This window comes from Crinia signifera, chromosome 12 (genome assembly GCF_055691185.1).
Source record: "Crinia signifera chromosome 12, ASM5569118v1, whole genome shotgun sequence".
NCBI lineage: Eukaryota > Metazoa > Chordata > Amphibia > Anura > Myobatrachidae > Crinia > Crinia signifera.
In genome coordinates, this window is record NC_139228.1 from 59,935,502 (window position 1) to 59,959,877 (window position 24,376).

A 24,376-nucleotide genomic window follows, 5' to 3' on the forward strand; every position below is an offset into this window, starting at 1 on the left:
TCCTTGCCTTGTAGGACCTACTGTAGTCTACAGTAGGTGCATCGTGGAACTGGCTGGAGAGGAGGGTGGATACAGTGCATGCATAATACTTCTGCTTGTCATCCAAATAAATACTGGATGTTACATTTCTTTTTTTCCTTCTACAGAGCCCTCATTCATTCTTTCCTTCAGTGTGCACAACTTAGCCCTTTATTCTGATTGGCTGCCTACCTGTGCAGGAGCCCCGCCTGAGAAAGCCACCAGTGCGCATTGGTGCGGATCCCAATGGCTGGCATGCGCAGGTGTCCTGCGACGCGCAATCACTAGGACTGGGTCAATCTGGCGCACGCAGCGATGACTCCTTCTGCATTCATCTGCAAAGCGATGTTCCCAGTCGCCACCTTCTTTATCTGAGCACTAAGCGTGTTTGGCATTCTTACTTTTTTTATCATGTGCTTCAGTAAATAGGTTGAGTTCAGCCAGGTGTTCTATTCTGCTCTCCTGCACACTTCCCCTGCCGCATGTCATAGGATTTCGGCTGCGTTTTGGATGAAGTTTGCACTTGCAATGGGAAACTTCTGATATTGGCATAGCATCCTTCCCTACGCATATATATAGTGGATTATGCAATCTGACAATAAGGGATTGCCTACTGTACTGTATATCAAGGCGTGATTAAAAAAGAATCCACTTGCTGCTAAAAATATTTAAAAAAAAATACAGAAAGCCCCACTTGTTTTTTCCCACCCTGGGACTGGAGACATGTATGTTGCATTCAATCACTCCTAGGATTAACTCAGCGTGGAGGCTGTACTGAGGGATGTGCTAGGTGCAGCGGTGCAATTCTGCCTGCTGAGATCTGATCTGACTTTCCCATCTCAGCCACTTGATCGCTCTCACTGCAGAGAACGTTTGGCTCAGCTTGCAGAGGAGGTTCTGCCTAATGCAGAGCGAAGCGCTCCCTCAATGCGCAGGCATGGCTGTGTCACCGCTCAGTGAGAGGGACCCGCACACTCTCATCTTCACCCGGAGGCTTGCAGAGCCCTGCCTGCAAGACTGTCTTGCCCTGTGAGCAGCATGCGTTTCTATTTTTGCAGAGGTAGGGGGTGGAGGTCGGATGAGCTGCCTATGGGAAAGGATTGCCTTCGTTTTATCCTCGACAAGTGGATGTGTGTCTGTGTCTAGTGGTGTCAGCTCCCGGGGAAAGAAAAAAAAATCGGCGGCTGCAATCTGATGCTAGCAATTGCAGCCTTAAATTTACTCCCACCCTAAACGCACAGAAGCAGAGTGGTGGAAGCAGCGGACTGGAATAGGGAGGAATCTAACCTGCTGTTGACCTTCAGCACCCTGGACAGCGACCCCCACCTTCTGCACCCTAGACAGCGCCCTCCACCTTCAGCACCTTGGACAGCGACCTCCACCTTGGCATCTGGGACAGCGACCTCCGCCTTCAGCACCTTGGACAGCGACCTCCACCTTCCGTACTGCGTATTTGATCAGCACCTTGGACAGCTACCTGCATCAACGCATTGGGCGGCGGTCTAGAACAGCACCTGGGATAGCGACGGGGGGGGGGTCAGCACCTTGGACAGCGACCTGGAACAGCTCATTGCATAGGGATCTGGATCCAGAGCTAAGATCTAGCCAAACAGCTATCTGAAATGCTTAACACCCCCCCTTTTTTTTACAACAAGGGAAAAAAAATACCCATCAGGTTCAGAACCTCGGATAAGGATCCGGTTGAGCACCTTGGACAGGGATCTGATTCAGCGTCTCTGTCTCAGCTTTCTCAGCAGCATTCCGGGCGACTTCCAAGTTCCTAGAATCTGATTCAGTACTGCAAATTGCATGAAGCAGATAACAAGCCCCCGGATTACAAGTGCAAAGCACCTAGGCTCACTGAATGGCTGCTAGTCCAGCGGGTAACCTACTGGGCATGGGCATTTTGTTGCTTACCAAGGAAGCTTGCATTGAAGGAAGGTTTTAAGGATTAACCTGGATCAGGTACATTGCAAGGTCAAAGCTTTTACCTAATTTCCACCTACAATCCTTGCTGGGAAAAGTTAATTGTCTCCCTTTTGGATTTTCCTCCTGGATGGAGATCCCTGGAAGCCTTCTAAACTAGAGTTGTTGCTTAATGATACATTATTATCTGTAATCCAGACCCAATTGTTGGATATGATCAGGTTGAAGGCTGAAGGTGTTGTAATGTGAACAAGCTTCCCTGCACAGGGTGTTCCCTGCCTTCATGTCTGTGCTGGGGATGGGTGTACCAACAGACTCTCATTGCAATTGCCCTCTTTCCCCTGCAATTTCCACCAGCCGTCGCTTTTAATGGAGCACTCTGTTTGGATTACCTACAGTGAAAATCAAGGATAGAATTCTAGAATGCCAATGCCGGGCGATGGCAAAGGGCACCAAAGTTACCGGGAAACAATCTGCGAGCCTGTGAGATCCTCCCTGAGGCACCCTGTTATTTTATCTGCAGGTAAAAAGTCCAGCTGCAATCGTCTTTACTCTAGAGGCGGCAGGTAAACACAAAGCTTTATTATCCCTTCTCTGAAATATCATTGTGATCTTGTGTCTCATGCTTCAGCTGCAATGCAGACTCCTTTACTTATTAATGCTTTTTCGCATTTGTTAGAGTGAGCTGAAATACCCATGGGTTTCTGTTGTGTGATGTAGTAGCAGAATAATTTCTATTAAATGGAAAATAAATCTATACCGGGGCACTTAATCTACCCTTGGAATGGAAGATCGGTTACATAGCTTCCTGGGCTCTGGAATCCTAGTGTCTTCCTACAACCTACAAATCGTCTTGGTAGAAAAGCTGCTGTTTTTTTTTTAGCCTAGAGATTAGGAATAACAATATTAATGATGCAACTATCCCTACCAGAGAATGTGTTAGGGGCATTGGCTATCGGATAACCATATTGCACAATTTTTGGTGGTCATCTACACGCTCCTATGGTCTCACCACATCATCCAGATATGGGGAAATAATTGGCACTATCGTATTTTAACCACAAACTAGCTCTTCGTGGAATGCTGATGTGATTTCTCTAGTTATGTAATGCAAGCAGATGAGTGGGGGCTGAATGTGAAACAGCAAGCAACTGTACAAGAGTAATGCATGTTTTTCACATTAAATTGAGGTGGGGGCTGAGTTGATTGGCATAATGAAATAAACCGTTCACTGTCTCTAAGATGCATAAAGGAGAGCTCAGAATGAAAGCACATTAGATGTACTTTTATATATTTATTTTTTTAATAGGCTAAAGTAAAAAAGATAATGCACTTACAAAATGGACTCATCAATGTTTCATGTTTATGGAGAAGAACAGGTTAATAATTCAGATGCATAATGCTTTATTTGTCTGGGTGTTTTTTACAGTATTCACATATTTAATAAACTCCTCTCTATCTTGGCCTTGTACTCTTTTGAGGCCACACTTTCCACAGGAGGGGAAGTGGGTGATTTTCTTTCATTTGTAAGCAGCTGTTGGGAAAAATTGACTTTTTCATTTTCTTTAGTGGCTTGGTGCATTTCACATATTTCCATATGATGGCATGTATTGGTAGTTGGATATAGGAATGGAATGAGGTTATGCTGTTTCCAATATTCACAGGCTGGGGGTGCCAGTGGGCAACTTTTAAGGCTTTCCTATATTTCTAAGCTTTAACCTATAATTTGCCAGAGGGGCAACTAGGAGACAAATAATGTTTGTTTGTTTTTTTGACTTTTGAGTGTCTACCACATAGGCATCCCCTTTCTTTAAGTATACAAACTATTTATATATATTTTTTTATTTTATTGTATGTATTTATATTTTTCCTTTGTGATGCTACTAGGGCAAGTCTGAACTTTATGTCTTGTAAATATTTCCGAGTTTGTTCTATTGCTGTATACATTTACTTATGAACAGTTTGCTATATACTATAATGGATGGGTGTGAACTATGTCGATTTTATAGAGTAAATCCTATATCATGAAATCCACAAAGATGAATTGTACATTTACGTGTCAATGTGACACTTGAATTAATACTTATAATGGTAACACTTAGAATACACACGGAATAGTTATAATATATTTTTCTATTTAACGTGTCTAAACATTATTTTATATGAAGGAATCAGACAAAATAATATCTACTGCATTATTATTATTTTTTTTACTACGTGGCTTCAAAATTAATAAATTAATATCATCAGTTAAGCTGTTCCACATGTTTCATTTTAGGTCAACAGGGAATATGTATACATACATATATATATATATATATAATATGACACTCCATTATCTGATTGATAATCCATAGAGTGTGTTCTAGTCATATTCTGTATACAGTCATGGACCACTCACACATGCTTATTAGATGAACTGTCTTTAAGACATACTGTACAGTGCAGTAATCAAGACTGCTGATTCTTAATCCTAAAAACCTCTACCCCAGTTCTTATTACTCTGTGATCCATGTGATTTTATTCCAAATAAACTCAGCCATTTTGGCTGCCCTGTAGCTACATTAAAAAAAAAGGGGGAATTACATGGAATCAGAGCGGCCTGACATTTTTTTATCCTCAGCTTCTGAATGGAATCCTGCAAATGCCATTTATTCAGATTCACATTACACAGCTGCAGCGAGGAGGGAGAGAGATTGTAAGAGAGAGCTAGAGAGCCAGAAACAGACAGAGAGGAAGAGAAAAGGAAAGCTCGGGAGGGAGAGAGTGTATAATGGAGGGTTAGTGTAGGACAGAGATGAATAACAAAATAGCAGTCTAAAATTTCTATATGGGGCATACGAGTAACTATTTATTATATTTTGAATTTTGCAACATTTAAAGGAAACTTGGTTCCAATGCACCATGGGGGCAGCCATTTTGTGGGTTGAACCCACATTCAGCTTTAAGTGGCTGTTTAAGCTATGCTCTCATGAGCATTAGTTCAGCCCACAAAATGGCTGCTGCCTCTGTTTATGTAACAAATACCACAACAGATGTTATATAGTGTACCCTCTTTATAACAACAGTTCAAAACACTGATTGTATACCAAGAAAGGCATTATAATGAGGGTGACCAATATCTATTACATTTCATTGCATTCAAGTGGAGTGGAACTGTCTTTATGTAATGTGGGGAGATGTTTTAAAAGGAGAAAGATTTGAAAATATAAAACAGAAGTTGCTCAATCAAATTAGTAATCCCTAAAAAATGAGGGATTGGAGAGCTGGACTGGCCCATAGGCATACAAGGAAACTCCCTGGTGTGCCCCACTGCCAGAGGGTCTACTCCCTACTTAGGGATCACCGTTTAGAGAATCCACTTTAATTCTAAATCTCGTACATATTTGTTCTCTGTTTTTTTGTCTGTTTGTCCAGTATGCATTCGGACACTGTAGGACCTATTTAGATAAATCCAATGCAAGGTGGCTTGATTGGGACCACTAAGATCCCCTCTCCTGACCCCAAGGGGTCCAGGGGGTCCGAAAAGGTGCCTGGTCACTACACAAAGTGGGTCAGGGAAGCAAGATATGGCAAATTTGCACAACATAGAGACGGTAGAGGACATGGGGTTTAAGAAAAAAAATTGTGCTCAGATCCGGGAGCTGACCACAGAGCATACTATGGGCATGGGGAGCATGTTCAAGGCCTTCCACTAAAGGGATTGGCAGCCACCTCCTGGGTCCGTTGGAAGAGCTGTCGAGCTTAAAACAAGAGAAAGATAAAGTTCAAGTAATTCCAATTGTGCAACAAAACCCAAGCAACGTCTCATCTAGTTATACAAATATTACATTATACAGCAAAGGACTATGGTGTATTCATTACAGTAATCTGCTACATTATCATGCATGCACTAGCAGTATTTACTATATACATTTATAAAGGGACCCAGATCATGCAGATCATGTCTGATAGCCAAGTCTCTGCTTGGGGCCCTATCACTGCATTCACCCGGTGGGCCCTAAATGTCCCAGTCCAGCATTGGTTGTTCTAAACTAGAAAGATCCACAAACACACGTTTCCCCCAGCACACCAACTAGGCTCTAGCAATAAGATTTGAAAAACCTGGTTGATAATCTCAACATTTTAGATTGTTTAGATTTTCCGAAAAGTATACAAATCATGGTTTCATGGACACTGATTACATATTTTTCGCCCCTACATCCTGTCATATCACCATTTTGCCCCAGCAATACCCAAAATGTGCTTCTAGATGCCCCTGGGGTTTTAGGGGCAGAGAAATGAACCAGTTTGTGATCCCTGGAGTGGCAGTTAATCTTTAGGTTTAGGGACTAATCTTCTGTTTATTTGGTGTGCTGACTGCTGCATTTTGATCTCAGTTTTCAAAAACTGGAGCCATTGTCTCTGAGTAATAATTCTGCTGAATACACATTAAGACTTGTAAACTCTGCAGGGCCTGCTGTCTAAGGATAGAAACACATCCAGTGTTATCAATCTTGGTTGATATTTTAATTTCGTTAGTTAAGGAACATGTTCCCATTATGAAAGATCATCCTGTAACCCAGAACATACATACATATACTGTATATGTTGCAGATGTTTTTACAAGACGTTCCAAAGCCATTTAGCTGAGTATAATGGTATTACGAGTCATGTCATGTGTTGATTTGTTTGATCAATTATTATAGGCAACTTAGTGCTCCAAGCATTGTTATTCTGTAGCATTAAATTGTAAGGCAAACTATATTAATAATTACTGAGCTTCACTTCCTCTCCGTTGAAAATTCACTTGGGTATATTTGTCAAATTGCATGCAAGGGCATAAATGCTGTGTTGACATAATGTGTCTTTGTTTTGTGGTACTTAAATGATGATTTGGTAATCATCTTCAGACACACATGCCCGTGATTAGTAACTGATAAGTCTGTGTTGCTACGTACAGTATGTGTCCTTGGTAGGATTGGAAACCATTCATTTGGGATTCATAAACAGGGCAGTAGAGAGCCTAGCTGGTCCCAGGTACTTTTCAGTGGACATGAGAGGCAGGGCCATGAAATGTCATAAAAAATACATAATAAATAGGAATTTAAGCAGCTCCCTGGCCACACTGCAGCCCAGCACACTGTAGCACGAGCTGGCACCACTGTACATAATAGTAAGGCTATCCTGTAATAGTATCATGATTCTTGGCACCACTGTACATAATAGTAAGGCTATCCTGTAATAGTATCATGATTCTGCAAATATAGTAAGGAAAATTATTTGGTATAGTTTAATGGTGTGCAGCCTGTACCATTTTTTTTTTTTTTATATTTATTTATTACCAGTTATTTATATAGCGCACACATATTCTGCAGCGCTTTACAGAGAATATTGGAACAATATTCAGATCAGTCCCTGCCCCAGTGAAGCTTACAATCTATATTCCCTAACACACACAGAGATATTCTAGGGTTAAGTTTGTTGGGAGCCAATTAACCTTGCAGTATATTTTTGGATTGTAGGAGGAAAACAAAGTACCCGGAGGAAACCCACCCAAGTATGGGGGGAATATGCAAACTCTGCACAGTAAGGGCCATGGTGGGAATTGAACCCATGACCTCAGTGCTTTGAGGCAGTAATGCTAAACATTAAACCATCCATCTTGCACAAGACTGATAAGTGGAAACATCTCTGTCCATGGGAATTATAATCAAAGTGCAATAGTATCCAGTTTCCCAGTTTATCAGTTGGACATGTTTTGAAATAAGCAGTAACTTCTGGACATTTTAAACTTCATACAGTTAAACATGAATCCATTAGTGCCACTTTACACAGTAGACCATGCAAACAAGGTGGTTAAGGGCCTCAAGATTTTGAAGAGCCCTCCCAAACACTAAGAGAATAGGCCTCCATTTCAGATCCCACTTTACTGAAAAGTGGGAGGTTCCTTGATTGCTGTGGGTTACATTACCATAGCCTTGACCCCCAGCTGTTTGATAAGGTTCCATGATAGCAGAGCCCACTATTCAATGATACTGTAAATTAGGGTTGGCCAAACCAGTCCTCGAGATCTACCACCAGTCCACGGTTTCCATATCACCTAGCTGGTGCACAGCTTTAGCCATTACTAACTGTCACATTTCCCAGATTCCCTAGCTGGTGCACAGCTGTAATCATTACTAACTGTCACATTTTCAAACATGATGCATCCATTTTTACTATAGATCCACAGGTTGCCTGAGAAACATGAACTGTTGCCAGATCTTGAGCACAGGTTTGGCCACCACTGCTGTAAATCATTAGAAATTTGATATAATTGTTAAGAAGAAATAATTGAAATATATATTTTGTGCCTTTTTTACTCATAAAACTAGTGAAAATATAAATATACTCATCTACATTATAAAATGAAAGCCATATCAGATCCACACGTTATATAGAAATATAGAATCCAGCTCAACATAGTAACTCAGTCACAAGGTGTTAGTAGTGTTCATGTAAACTGGTTTTATATCTTTGCTTCAAACTCTTCCTTTTCTGCTGAGTGACTAGTAATTTCACTATTATGTGTTAAGGTCACTCACCTTTATTCAACAAATAGACAAGTTAGTGTCATATAAACAGATTATTTATTGATTTATTTTTCCTGTGTAAATTCAACGTTGAAACGCCGCTATAAAATTCTTGACGTAATTCTTCACAGTAAGAAATGTTCTTCACTGGTCATGACCCCTTCTATTATACCCTTAACAGCCATGAAGGTTTTACTTTTTGCGGTTTATACAGTAGAAATTGTGATGAAATAAGGCCTTGAAATGCATTTAAAAGGTAAATATTTTCCAAATCTTTGAAGCTTCTGCACAATGTCTTATCTCAAAAGTACCAGTGTTAATTACATATCATTTAACAGCATTTCCAGCGATGTATGTAAATTGTACTAACACTAAAACTACTACAGTATATCTCTGTTACTAGATTTTGGTAGCATGGCAAGAGTCAGGGTTGTACTGGCCCATAGGGGTACAGGGGATGTTGGCCCACCTTTATTACTACAGTAGTATGAGATTCTAGACCAGGGGTTCTCAAACTCGGTCCCCAGGACCCCACAAAGTTAACAGGTTACCTCCCAGATGCACAGGTACGGTACATTCTCATTGAATTACTCATTGACACATTTTAAAAGATCCACAGGTGGATCATTTTTTTTACTTGTGATTCTGTGAGGAGACCTGGAAAACATACACTGCGTGGGGTCTGAGGACTGAGTGTTCTAGATTGTGCATTTGAATTACTGATGGAGCACCTCTCGTTTAGCGGGGGTCTGGCGGTTGGATCGCCAACCACCAGCCCTCACCAGCCGCTGAAAGGGGACGAACACGCACGAGACGCTCGCACATCCCCTTCCGACGGCTCCCTGTCACTGTCCACCGGTCCCCGCTGCCTCCCTGCACTCCCTGAAGTAGAGACGGGTGGGGTCCCTGTCCCCTACCGCCAAAAAACTGAGACACGCATGCGTGTGAGATTATCATGCGTCCCTGTCAGGTGGAGCACCTCTCCACCGGCAATCACCAGCGGGGACATTCTGGCGATCCCCGGCGCTGGCTGACAGGCGCTCCATATGTACACATTATACATATATTACCTTATACTGCACAGGACTGTGGTGTATTTTCTAATGTGCATTCATTTTATTAATCTGGTACATCATCATGATGCACTAGCAGCATTTACTATATATATATATATATATATATATATATATATATATATATATATATATATATATATATATATATACTGTATGTATATATATATATATATATATATATATATATATATATATATATATTTATCCTGTAGATCGGCACTGCTGCTGAACAGTATGAACTCCCGTGGTGCCTTCCTAGTATTCAATAGGGATTGTCCTTACTTAGTAGCCCGGAGGTAGCAAATAAGGTAGGCGGCACTCCAACGGATAAAGGTGAAAAAAATGTATTTATTCAATAATCCATATCTTTAAGCCAAGCCGACGTTTCGAGGCCTTGAGCCTCTTTTTCAGGGCGTGCAAATGGAAGGTAAAGTGCACGCCCTGAAAGAGGCTCAAGGCCTCGAAACGTCGGCTTGGCTTAAAGATATGGATTATTTATAAATACATTTTTTTCACCTTTATCCGTTGGAGTGCCGCCTACCTTATTTGCTACCTCCGGGCTACTAAGTAAGGACAATCCCTATATATATATATATATATATATATATATATATATATATATATATATATATATATATATATATATATATATATATATATATATATATTTATATATATATATATATATATATATTTATATATATATATATATATATATATATATATAGAAGGCAAGGTTCCTAGTAAACCGCAAGGTAGCCAGGAACAACACGTCACTGCAGCACTTACTGAAGAAGATGAAATCTTTATTGCATAGCCTTGAGGCTATGCAATAAAGATTTCATCTTCTTCAGTAAGTGCTGCAGTGACGTGTTGTTCCTGGCTACCTTGCGGTTTACTAGGAACCTTGCCTTCTACTAATTCGACAAGGGCACGCAGCTTTTATTCATCTCTTCGTGGGAAGTGCCGGTCCAGTGTCTGCATATATATATATATATATATATATATATAGTGTGGTTGTATCCAAATACAAGCAAACCGCGGCACTCAGTGGGTTTTCAAAAATTGCATTAATAATTCTCCAACGTTTCAGGGACTAGCCCCTTTGTCAAGGTGCAGGATCACCTTGACAAAGGGGCTAGTCCCCGAAACGTTGGAGAATTATTAATACAATTTTTGAAAACCCACTGAGTGCCGTGGTTTGCTTGTATTTGGATACAACCACACTATCTTTTGGATCCTGAGGGCACCTGGGAATTTGCCACTGTGAGCTGGAGTGCCAATCCGCAACACAAGGTATATATATATATATATATATATATATATATATATATATATATATATATATATAAAGGGGCTCAGACCATGCACTGTCTAATGGTAAGTCAAGTCTTTAATCATGGGCCCATACCACTGCATACCCCCATTGGGCCCCTCATCCCCAGTCCAACACTAGCAAGAGCATTCTGTTTGTGTCCCAGTTTTTCACAATGAAAGGCTATAAGGAAATCTATCTGAGATTCAAATGCTAGTAATATTGCTAGTAAAAACAGTGTGTGCCTGTATTTTTCCATCCTCAAAACAGATCATGCATAAAGACTGAATATTTAATTGAAGCTGAAAAGCCCAGAGCTTTCACAGCTCATAATGAGTGCTTGAATCACTTTGTGGGCTTGATATTATATACAGGATTGTAATTGTAGAGCATTGGCATCAAAGTTCTTTAGGTACATTTGGCATAATTCAGTGTTGTACACACAGTGTATCTGCCACACCTGTAGCCACATAGTGGCTGATTCTGAGTAAGACACAATGCCACTATTTACACAAGTCATCTATGATCTCCAATTGTGCAGGCGTCTAAGTAGCTCATTTTAATTTGGCAAGTCTTCGTTTTCATTCTACCCAAGTCACAGACACTGACCAATGACTGCATTGCAGTCATAGCATCCAGTGGCCTGATACTCTGTTGTGGAGTGCAATGCTGATTGGTTCTGGCCATCCAACAATCACAGTTGTGGGATGCTTTTATAAAGTACATTGTTGGCGGTAGGAACTATCCACCAATCAGAATACATGTAGCTATAGGAGTAGGACTGCGATATGGTAGGACCAGCCAAAGGCATTTAGGTAAGTAACAGATATTTTTTTTTGCCACACAGGTCTGATATTTACCAGAGGGTGGGAAAAAAAGGTGCAGGGTTAAATAAGGTATTTGAAAAAATTGCAGATTTGTGAAATGTAATTCAACGATGGATGAAAAAATTAGAATTCTCAGTGATGTTCAAATACATACAGTGAAGGGAGGAATATTCTGTACATAGTGTAACACAATCAATATTCAGTGTTAAGAAGTCCCAAAACCACACTGAAGAATTGTGACTAGAAATGTCCCATTAATTCCAAACATGGTCTATACCACCAAATAGATTCCCCTTTGGGTATATGCTGGCATTAATGACAGATATACGGAATTCAATTGTCACTGTACTCTGTTGCTTGGGTTCAGAGTTATTCAGCTAAACCTGCGCAAGCCAAATGCAATACATCACCATTGATCTCTTCCGGATGTAACAATGCACATCATGCAGACTGTAAGAGGTTTCGGCATCAATCATCCCAGAATTGCACACATTGCACACATATGTGCTTGTGAGAGTAGGCATCAGCCCTACCAGCGCACTTACAGTACTCACCAGCCCTATACTTGAAGCAACATATCCATCCACATCAGCTGGATATCTGTATATACTGTACTCATCTCTCCATAGGCCACTATTCTGCCTACATACCCACAACATGCCACACAACACTTTGCCTGCATGCAGATTACCCATTGATGCTCAGTTATACACACAGATTTGTTTTAACTAGTTGACCAATTCTATAAGTATTTCTACAACACTATTCAATACACATTATTAAGTCACATTTTTTGCACCAGTTTGCTTATTGGAAACAGATTGCTCACTTTCTCCATTCATCCATACAGTATGTATAGTTATTTTCAATCAGAATAGTCCAGCTGTAATTCTGTGGGCCAAAATTCCTCTGTATTTCCTTGTTTCAAGAAACATACGGAGTACAATTCTGGGCCCCACACTATAAAAAGGACATCATAGAATTAGAAAAAATCCAAAGAAGAGCAACAAAGCTTATTAGGGGGATGGAGAATTGAAGCTACGAGGAAAGATTAAGCAATCTGGGACTATTTACACTAGAGAAGAGATGTTTAAGGGGGGACAAGCTCAACATGTGTAAATACATTAGGGGCCAATATTAGGAACGATCAAACACCCTTTTTTCTGCTAGACAGGAATCTAGGTTTGCATTTCTATACTGTATATCTTTCACCTACAGTATGATGACTCTTGCCTTGATATGCAATGCCTGTTTAGCATTTATGTTACATGATGTATTATGTTTCCTTTTGAATAGTTGACTGGTGTTAGGGCTTATACTGAAAACTGGTATGACTATGCCCAGCGTATTCATCTGAACTGAAAAATAATAATAACATATTCCAACTTCAGCCCCATACACACCAGACGAGCATGTAACAGATATCACTCAGATGGCCTCTTCTGAGTGATAGCTTTAAAAAAATTTCTAGTGTTCACTCAATATCTTTAACGATGCAAGCTCTCACACATCGTTATCTACCCGCCCTCATCTGCTGAACATGTTGGTTGATTTTGGTTAAATAGCCAATGACCCACAAGTTCGGCAAGGGCCGGTGACATCACTGAACAATGTCATTTACCGATATCATTCAATGTGTACACTGAATATCGTTTGCCCGGGAGAGCAGGGGGAACACTGCCGATATTACTCATGGAGCAAATTGGCTAATTTGCATGGGGCTTTAATGTGTATGGGGCTGTGTATGTATGGGGCTTTAAACATATCTGTCCTTCCCACAATCTGTATGTGAATAACACTTGGGATCTTCATAGGGTTATAGGACACCTTTCCAGGCCCATCTGAGCTGAATTTGTTGAATATGAGCCACAAAGTCGCCCTGAAAACTGCATGTGCGAATTCATCCATACTGTACTGTATGTCTTGTGTGTGCAATTACTTTACTTCAGCGCAATTGTGGGGGAATCACAAGTCTACATTTACATAAGACAGAAAGCATGGCATTACAAGGATCTTGGTGCAGACTTGAACTTATGCCACATTACAGAGTATTGTGTCTTCTTATATAGCACATCTTTTAGAAGCAAGCGTACACAAGGACGAACATTGCAGACTCCATACACATTTCAGTCACATCTCTACTTATCACTGAGTAAGAGTAACTGAGCTGTAATAAGATGCTCTTAGATAGGCAAAGTCAAGTCAGGGCAGGCCGATGCAGCTGTGGGCTATGCAGGGCTGGATGTAAGCATGAAGATGCCTGTTTCCAGACACATCTATGACACTGAGGAAAGGCTGGCACAAGTGCATACTGATGATGAGGATAAGTATCATAGCATGTATACAGATAGGGTCCAGTCACAGCACAGGAACATTTTTGTATAGAAGCTAATATACACATATTATTCATTCAATCAATCAAAGGGATGACATTTGTCGGGGAGCAAACAGGAGGGGGTATCGCTCTCTGTAGTAGCTCAGGACTGCACGGAAGTGTAGAAATGCCCTCACTCTGCCATAGCAGTGTCACCGCTATGCCTTGGTCATGTCCCTAGAGCAGGCAGGCCCCTGTGAAACTACAAATCCCATCATGCCTTGCTGCAGTTTTGCTATTAGGGAATGCTAAAACTATGGCAAGGCATGCTGGGATGTGTAGTTCCACAACAGCTGGAGAGCCACAGTTTGGACATGCCTGCCCTAGAGCATGTAACATTTACAATTAAGTATCTCCACATGCTTTTATACAGTGAAGGACTGTCAGCGCCCTGATTGGTGTACAGATCCAGCCATCAACCAATCAATATGCTAATACTCATTAACTGTCTGGCAGCAGGCTGCTGGGAGGCTAATAGAAAATGTTGCATTCTGATTGGAGAATAGCTCCAACCATTCAAAAATCATGCTGACAGCCATTCACTGTCTGACTGTAGGCTGGGAGGCAGGTAGAGTAAGCTGCCTTACTGCTCTGACTGTGTGACCCAACTCTGCTCGACATGTGGTAGATATGATCAACAAGTCAGTGCAAGAAATAGGTTGACATAGCATTTGTTGACACATGAAAAATGACCTGAGTTTGTGGGAATTTTTTTTTTCTTTATTTTCTTTTTACTTTTTCATACAAAATCTACATAGACTCCAATTGGGAATGGTAAAAGTGTTTTGAGCACAGTGGTAGTGGATTGAAGAACCTGGCCAGGGGAGGGTTGTAAAAAGAAGCCACATTGAAGAGTCCCAGTGGGCCGATGTGCTTGTGGGGCCGCCTGAGAACAGGAGATGTCATAGGGTCATAGACTTGTGGTTGTGTTAGAGGGTAGAGGATGGCATGCTGGTGTGGCTTGTCTTTGGAGGTTGAAGGCTGGCAAAGTGGGAGTGTGAATTGGCGACTTTTTGGAAATTTTTCCAGGACCACTTTAAATCTCAATTCACCCATGACATCAGGTACGGGCATTGTAGTGGAATTAACATAAAGTCACAGTCACAACTGCAGGAAAATACACAAAGATGGCTGCGACTATGTAAACTCAGAATAAGGCCCTGTGAGACGGGATCCTGCCAATTCAACAGATCCCAACCCCTCAAAATACTCGGCCTCTATGAGGGCTGCGTCCAGAATTCTCCTGAGCTGGTTTTTAAACCCAATCCACCCCTGCACCTGGCCCAAAGCATGATGATTGAAGTGAGCTGTATGAAGGCACATGATACACTAATTGAGGTACTCTGTGCTCAGGTGTTGGCATTGATGCCAAAAGAGGTGAAAAACCCATGTTGGCATTTCATGTGCCAACCTTTTCCATGTCAACCTTTATCTAGTGTCGAGTTTATGTGTGTGGATTGATTGAGGTCATCCTATTGGCTGCTTACTGCTGGTAATTATGATTTGTTCAAAGGAAAATCTTTTCAAGTACATCACTATCTTACAAATTAATACTAACTATTCACCAAGTATTCGTACGTACTCTAAGCTAGGGGTGAACAAACCAGTTCTTGAGATCAACCAATCCATGTTTTCCAAATCACCTAGTTGGTGCACAGCTGTAGTCATTACTAACTGTCACATGACCCAAATCACCTAGCTGGTGCACAGCTGTAGCCATTACTAACTTACATTTTCAAACCTGCTGCATTCATTCCTACTATAGATCCACAGGTTGTCTGATATACAAGAACTGTTGGTAGATCTTGAGGACCCTGTACATGTCATTCCTACTATAGATCCACAGGTTGTCTGATATACATGAACTGTTGGTAGAACTTGAGGACCCTGTACATGTCATTCCTACTGTAGATCCACAGGTTGTCTGATATACATGAACTGTTGGTAGATCTTGAGGACCCTGTACATGTCATCTCTACTATAGATCCACAGGTTGCCTGATACATGCTGCAGTCATTCCTACTATAGAATCACAGGTTGCCTGAGACACATGTACTGTTGGTAGATCTTCAGGACAGGTTTGGCCACCCCTGAGGTAGGTGATTTGGAAAACGTGGATTGTTGGTAGAGCTTGAGGACCGGATTGGCCACCCCTGCTGTAAGTCCTAAAAAAGGACATTTATGTAGTTGATAATAGTTAATGTTAACAATTGTGCCTGCAATGACTTATGTTACAGCACAGTGTCATTGGCACAGTACAACTTCCCAATAATAACTTACTCATCTGATGTAATATTTTGATTAATACAGTACAAATCAAATAGTCTCAGAAGAAAAGCTACGAGGTAGCTGATCCAACGTGTACATACAGTCCCAAATTAGGGTTTGAAGCCAAATTAATTGTTATTAGATAGAATGCTATTCACTAAAAATGTAATTTTATTTGGTTTAACTTAAGCATTAAATAAGTTAAGCATTGGCATGGTGAAAGTCCAGAATATCCCCTGAGATGAAAAGTGTAATATTAACGTGATACTGGGAACACATATGTGTATACTGGTAGCACAGTCAGCAATGTGCATTGATGTTTGTGTAGCTTCAGTAGGAATGTTGAGTCCAAGAGTAATTCAATCAGAATTACTTGGATGCTTTGTGGACATGCTCATGAATGCAGTCAGCAGATGTACGTGCTACCATTGTCTGACTGCTCTGTAGAGCTTTGTGTGATTCAGCTGCTCTGAAAGGCTCTGGACAAGCTGCAGGATTAGTCCATATGTACTTATCCTAAGGGGGAGCCGAGCAAAAAGAACAGAACGATTTCTGTCAGCACATGTTCTCCCCAGTACAGATCGGAATCTGTCTAGCATAACAGGAATGTTCGGTATCAGTTAATATTTAGATCAAAACATTGAAGCATATAATAATAAATGTTAAATAAAGATCATCATTCTTTGTGAGTCTTTTCAATCAGATCCACGTTTTTCAGATCACTGTACAGTTAAATTCATGTATATACACAGGTCAGTATCCTGTGTACCATTACAGACATGACAGGGTGCTTAGCAAACAGCAACGGGTGTAAGAACGGTATTTAGATAAATAAAAAATCTGTTACAAAATAATAGATTCGTGTCAAAAATATTTTTCTCTGAATCTAGATACTTTTTTGTAATGCAAGTTGTCATATGATTTATTCCCTATTGGACAAATACTTCTTTACAGGTGTAGATTTGAATATTTTGCTCCACCCACAGGCAGCATTGCTCATCCTGCTACCTTTACCTTCCTCCCTCATTGCTAGTGAGATCAATTCCCACAATGCTTATTATATAATTATATGTATTTTAGTGGCAACTAGACATTCAATTACATTTTAAATTTTAATTAATGTAAAGACATTTTTTTTTTTACATTTTGGACATTCAATTACATTACTTATAGCCAGGGTTGGATTAAGGTATGTGGGGGCCCTGGACAATAAACTTGTGGGAACCCCTATCAATAAAAGTGATATAATGGCAGTTATAAATATATATAATATATTATATAGAAGCAGTGATGAGATGGACTACTTTTATATATACACTTTTTAGGGGCAATTCAGACCCAATCATTTGGGTCCGAATTTGGCCCCTTCCCAGATGTTATGGGTTTGTGCATGCACAGTGGCTGAGCTGTTCGCTCCAGGAACGAGGGCCAGGGGGCAGTAGCAGAGGAATGGGTATCCCCATAAAAATGCTGGTCATTCCCCTTAGAACAAATGCGTGGCGATGCCTGCTGGGGGTGGCACATTATGTTATCGCCCATCATCATTCAATGGTCAGTGAGGGGATGTCACCTCACCTCACTGACCATCGTATATACAGTATCCCTTCGCAAACTTCGGATGGGGAGGGGCGTTCTGCCGGTCAGCGGACTGCATTTACCTGTTCACAAGGCTGCAATTACACGTGGCCTAGCGGACAGGTCTGAAATCAGATGGTGTGATAGTGCAGCTAAATTAAATAGGGAAATACAATATGATATGATCGGGCACCACACAGCTTAAAGCCCACTGCCAGCCAGTCACACTCTGCTGGCACTGCCACGGAAGGAGCTGAGACTGTGAAATGGTGCAAACTCACTCCTGGATGTCACAGAAATCCCAGTGGCTGCAGCAGTGACTGGGAAATCCCGCGAGAGGCTGATAGTGACTTAAGCAGCACTTCGGCGGCCGCCCTGGCAGGGGCTGTGTAGTGGGTAAATTGGAGACACAGCTGAATGTGCTCCGAATTCAGTACCATTGGCAGGCCCAATTCCAAGCAAGAGCATGGGCGCCACGGGGCCGAACACCCCTGTCACCCCTCCTTGGATCCGGCCATGGTAATCACTCCAAAAAGAAATTCAAATACATACAGATTACAGACTCATTCCAAAGAATGGAGAAAAAAAAACATACACATACATACATACATACATACATAGATACATACATACATACATACATACATACATACAAATAAACAAACAACCAAAAAGGTCTGCATCCCCAACTGTACACAATACATTTCTTTAACTTTATATAATAAATACCAAAGGCTGGATCTGGTCTAAAATACCACTGAACGACCCTTGTGTATGACTGCATGACGCTGCTATTGTTATGCCTTCCATGAATAATTGTGTTGGTTTTTCGAGAGCATGATCTTACTGTACTTTGCCTACACTTGTCTTCCTGTGATCTATCATTCCGCCTCCCCAGGCACATGGGGACACAGGTGGACATTTAACAAAAGCATATGCAGCACATACAGGCATATGCAGGTACATTTGGGTCTGACTCCTGAGCATTTGTACTCTAACTACGCAAAGAAAAATGTACGTATATGCAATTTTATATAACCCGCGCAACATGCATTGAATTTTGAGAGAATGATTATAAAAACAGAAGACTTGAAGAATGAGATTGTCCTAAATTTCCTGGGATAATATATGCACACACAGCATGGCACATACAGTATAACTTCACAGACATCACCCCATCCTTAAAGGCTGCATTTCTGACAATGCTCCCCAATGTCTTTCATTAGCAATGTCTTTCAGAATACTAACTACTGTTGCTGTACGTATCATCAGCAATATGTTTAGGTGGTTTATGTTTTAACCACTGAATCAGAGGTGAACTACCATTGGTGCAGCAGATGCATTGAATCATGACATTTTAGGACAAAGGGACTTGAGCCAACCACTCACAAGTTCTGACACTGCACTGAATGATATTTGCCCAACTGATGTAGAATTAAGCTAACATTGTTTTACTTAAAGAGAATTAGCAACAAAAAATCAGACATACTGAAATCTTTATGCAGTTGATTAAATTGCTAGTCCTTGTGTTTCCAAAAATTTTTTTAAATAAAAAGGTGGTTTTTCATACTTTACTATCCAAGTGGGCATAGAGTGAGAACATACTGTACAGTACTGTTGGAGCCACAGTGATGTTCAAGGGAATGAGGTGCACAAGGGACTCTTACTGTATGTACTGTAAAGTAAGCGCGCCCCACTAATGGCGAATGGTGGTGTTCCATCGGTATATCAATCCACTGCTAGATTGGTGAAGCATTATCCACCCAGCTGTGGTGATATGTAATGCATGGATATTGTGTGGCGTGAATCCTCACACCTTGGAGCATGGGAGCGCAAGAAGAAAAGTTGATCACCAAAACCTTTGCCATGGCGAGCTAGTGGAAACTATGAGAGGTGCTCCATTTGTAATAGAATAGGTTGACATGGACACCATCTAAGTGTACCTCGTCCCCTTGCATGGCTCGCTACACTCTCATGCTTCGGACTTGATGCCTTGCTGCAGTCGGCACACTATTATATTCTCCCTCTATGCTGTAGTGGATGGTAGGGTATGAAATACCGCCTGTTGGCACATGTCGGCTAAAAATTTAGTTTAAAAAGTGCAAGTCGACCTTTTTCATGTCTGACTTTTCCACATAGACCCTTTGACCACGTCAACCTTTTTGACCAGGTTGAGCTTTTGACCATGTCATCCTTTTGACTGTCGACCTTTGGACACGACGACCTTATGACTGTCGACCAAGTTTCAATCTATCGTGAGTCCTGATACCCCAAGTTTTAGTTCAACATGGACATTTTCAACATGAATAAGGTCAAACAAGGTCAAGAGTTTTTCACATTTTTATGTCTATGTCGACCTATGTCGACATGGACACCGTATAAGTGTACCCCGTCCCCTTGCATCCTTCGGGCACAATATCATGTTCTCAACTCTATGCCCACTTGGATAGTAAAGTATGAAAAAACACTTTAAAAAATGTGAAAAACTCATATTGACCATATTCATGTCAACCATGACCATGTCGACCTTCAGCTTGTGTCAACCTTTTGTCAATGTCAACCTAGTTTATGTCAACCATGTCAACCATTCTTATGTGCCACCAAGTCACTAGACTCAGTCCTGGTTTATATGGAAGATATACCTTTACAAGGCAACAAAACAAATCACTAATAGGACCAGCATCTCCACCTCTATTGTCCATAGCCACCCTTTACCAAAAGTACCCATACTGCAATCTGCTTTAAAAACAAAAAAAAATGTTTTACAATACTTTACACCATTGTACAATGAGTAACTAAAATGGGATAAGGACCTTTGGTCAACATGCATTAGGTTGACTGTAGATAGTTTGGGCACTATTGGAGGACATGCATTAAGTCTACATGGCTAATTGTTGGACATAAGCAATAGGTCAAAATGATAATGTCAGCACAAGGTTGACATGAGATTTTTACAATTTTCTTCAAATCATTTTGGTCTTTTTCTTACATGTGTGCTATGACTTGGAACTATAATTGCTGATAATTTAAAGGGCTTCTTGATTAGGTTGCCCTTATTTCTGCAGTTTGGATTATAAACCTTAAATAAAAATCAATGTGAAATTAGATTTCAACCTATAAATGCAATGAAATAATTTGACCTATGCTTGCTTCTATTGATCCAGTCAAGGAGGGGTCACTGCAGTTAATTAAACACATGATGCACAGAAGTACTATCTATATGTATGAAAGGATAACTACTCCTCACCTCTATGAGATGAATACCACCACTGGCTGCTAGAGGCCACTCTACATACCAAATTATTACTTTGTGTGCTAACAGATGTTATATGAGAAAGTGAAAGCAATTATTGCAGGGACACATATCTGATTAAAACTTGCTGTATATTTAGAGAGGGAGCTGTCAAGACAGAGATTGGAGGTAGGAGCAGATAGGGACTTGGGATGGCGTGGAGAGTTTGTGGGCTAAACACTGTCGCAGCTCAAAGGGAAAGTACATTGCAAAAGCCGTCGATTTGATGTTCTTTTAACTAGTATAAAGATATTTTTCTTGGATATGTCTAGGAGTCATAAATGATATTACGGCCTTGGTATTACCAATCAGTCATTTACACTCTAAATAAAAGAAATCCCACAAAGAACGTTAAATGTAATTTTCAGTTCATGTAATCTAGAAGGAAGCGAGTCTCCGGGAAACCATCAGCTACGGTATATAGAACGATGACTACAGCATATACAGTAAGATAAAAGTTCTGTATAGTGATTACTGGTGAATTATTATGTATAGTAATTTTATGTCTCTTAGTAAGAAGATACGTACTGTACATTAACGCATTGTTTAAATGTTTAATGATGAAAAGGCTTCATCTATTCATAATCAGATCAGATTAATGGGCCTAACTTTTATATTATTCATCCTAAAGTACAGTTTAATTACTTTTCAATTATTGATTGGTCCGACAAATATAGCTTATAGGTAGCAGATTGGAACAAACATTTATTTATATTATAAATAATACATAGCAAACAGTAATTGAAAATGGAACACAAATAGGGGTACATTTACTAAGATTAGGAGTTCTATTGAGGATGGGATGCTGGCCATATCCACCAATCAGATTCTATTGTGTGGTAGAAGGCGGTAAATAGGAAGTAGAATCTGATTGGTTTGCTATGGGCAACATCCAATTTTAAATATATCTCCCATCTTAGTAAATTTTCCCCATAGAGTTAATCATGATTGTCATCCTTATCACACCAATATTATTAATGAATCCTAATAATGGAATCCAAATGGTTTCTGCCTTAAGACAGTGGAGTGAACCATTGTTACACTGTAACACCGTTAATGAAAATGCAGATTAGTAACCAATACCTTATAAATATTGTTCTACCCCCGTAGATTTTGTCCAGGTCTCATGAATATTGTCCAGGCCCCATAAATGTACTGTACTGTAGAAGTCAGAAGTCATGAACATACTGTATGTCCAGGCCATGAATATGGATCAGGCCTTATGAAGAGAGGCTAGGTCAAATTAATCTTGGTCAGGCTCCAGGAATCTTGATCGTCATGTGTGTCAGTTCTGTCACTGGTTTCTAGTCAGTAGATAGCCGAATGTTCCTAAATATTCAACCAACAAAACATCTTACTGAAGTATGCATGAAACACATTTGATATCGGGCAACTGTCGGTGTCAAATCTTTAGCCAATGGGATTATACTGTAATATTAAAAAAATTTAAAAAAATGAAGTTTTTTTTATCAGTAAACAGGGCTTAGATAGTTTTTTTAAGATACAAGCTAATACTCTACATACTGTAGTATGAAATAAAGTCAATGAAATAAAATCCATTGTTGTAATATAGCTTTACTAGTTTAGGCAGCATAAGCCAAGAAATCGATTGTCCAGACTTACTTCACTACATATTTTCACCGCTCACCTCCCTTTTGTCACAGATTCATGTTTTATACACCTGAACCTTCTTCAACACGTGCTCTTTAGAACTGAAAACCACACCTACTGGGGACTTTTTTTATACTATGTAGCGATATACAGTAGTGTTTCGTTCCTGACTCTTTCAGAAGGCAAAGCTTTCCTATGACTTTGTGTGAATTATATATTTTTTTCACTTCCATCCCTCCAACCATTTAGCTAATGGTATGAATTCAGGACAACATATCTAATAACAACACTGCATTCTATTCATGGTTTCATCTAACATACCAAATATAAATAGGAGGCACTATTTCACGTGAATTCAACGCAGTAAATCAATGCAACAAAACAATGAGGAAGGAGAGTCAGATGCTTGGTTGCATAAGGAATAGGAATCAGCAGCAGAATAAAGATGTAATAATGCCACTGTGTAGGTAACTGATACAGCCTCATTTAAAATACAGTGTCTAGTTCTGTATAGGTCACTGGTACAGCCTCATTTAGAATACTGTGTCCAGTTCTGTAAGAGTCATTGGTACGGCCTCATCTAGAATACTGTGTCCAGTTCTGTATGGGTCATTGGTACAGCCTCATCTAGAATACTGTGTCCAGTTCTGTATGGGTCATTGGTACGGCCTCATTTAAAATACAGTATCCAGTTCTGTATGGGTTACTGGTATGGCCTCATCTGGAATACTGTGTCCTGTTTTGTATACAGTAAGTCATTGGTACGACCTCATCTATAATACTGTGTCTGGTTCTGTATAGGTCATTGGTACACCCTCATCTTGATCCTGTGCGTTGATCCAACATTTTATTATATACTGAACAATTATAATCACCTTTAGTATAATGGTAGTCATTGTACAGTGATTTAAGTGGATCAGCCACACTGGAATAAATATATGATGAGGTAAATATAATTCTTCTATAGATAAAGGTATATTCCAAGAAATGTATTGAACACATTATACGCATATTTGTTGTGATGTAAACCAAAATGTCTGTAAAGACTAACAATAAAATATCTCCACACCCATTTTCAGCAGAGCAAAAGTTTTCCAGATATTCATAAATAGGCCTCTTGACATTAAAGGCAAAATGTATTAATATTGTCTGATAGTGAATGTACTGAATTTTTTTTCTATTTTTTTTAATATTTCAAAAACATTCAAGAAATTGTATTCAAGTTTTGAATTTTAGAACCGATTTGATAAACACATTCTAGTCAATATTCAACTGTTTGAGCATCTGTAACTATGAGAACAAAAGCAGTAGGGGGAATAGAATATATGTTTATCGTGTAATATTTTACTTTTATTGGTTTGCTTGGTTCAGATAAGTCCTAACGCATTCACTTTTATGAAATTTGTGCTGTGCATAATATTCATCAGAAGTAGTTTAGCACATTACTCATTATTGTAATTTTAGTAGAAGCATGACCAGTTAGTATTACTATGAATCAAGATATATCTGAGAAGGTGGCAGAAGGTAAGCCAGACAAGCA

The 24,376-nt window shown here is 40.0% G+C and overlaps 1 protein-coding gene and 1 long non-coding RNA gene across 3 annotated transcripts in view; one reads left to right on the forward strand and one right to left on the reverse strand.

Annotated features, from left to right (window-relative positions):
* Positions 1–2,582, reverse strand: part of LOC146050271 (uncharacterized) — a 45,836-nt gene extending 43,254 nt beyond the window's left edge. The window contains exon 1 of one of the 2 annotated variants that reach the window (XR_014466287.1): positions 1,306–2,582. This is a non-coding gene — a long non-coding RNA (uncharacterized LOC146050271). Of the gene's footprint in view, positions 1–210 lie in introns of both variants that reach the window. The other variant, XR_014466286.1, reaches the window with a different exon arrangement.
* The window catches only part of LRFN5 (leucine rich repeat and fibronectin type III domain containing 5), a 179,373-nt gene continuing 155,296 nt past the window's right edge, over positions 300–24,376 (forward strand). Inside the window, exon 1 of the mRNA XM_083167196.1 lies at positions 300–2,510. The gene's annotated coding sequence lies outside the window, so the exon portion shown is untranslated. The remainder of the gene's footprint in view (positions 2,511–24,376) is intronic.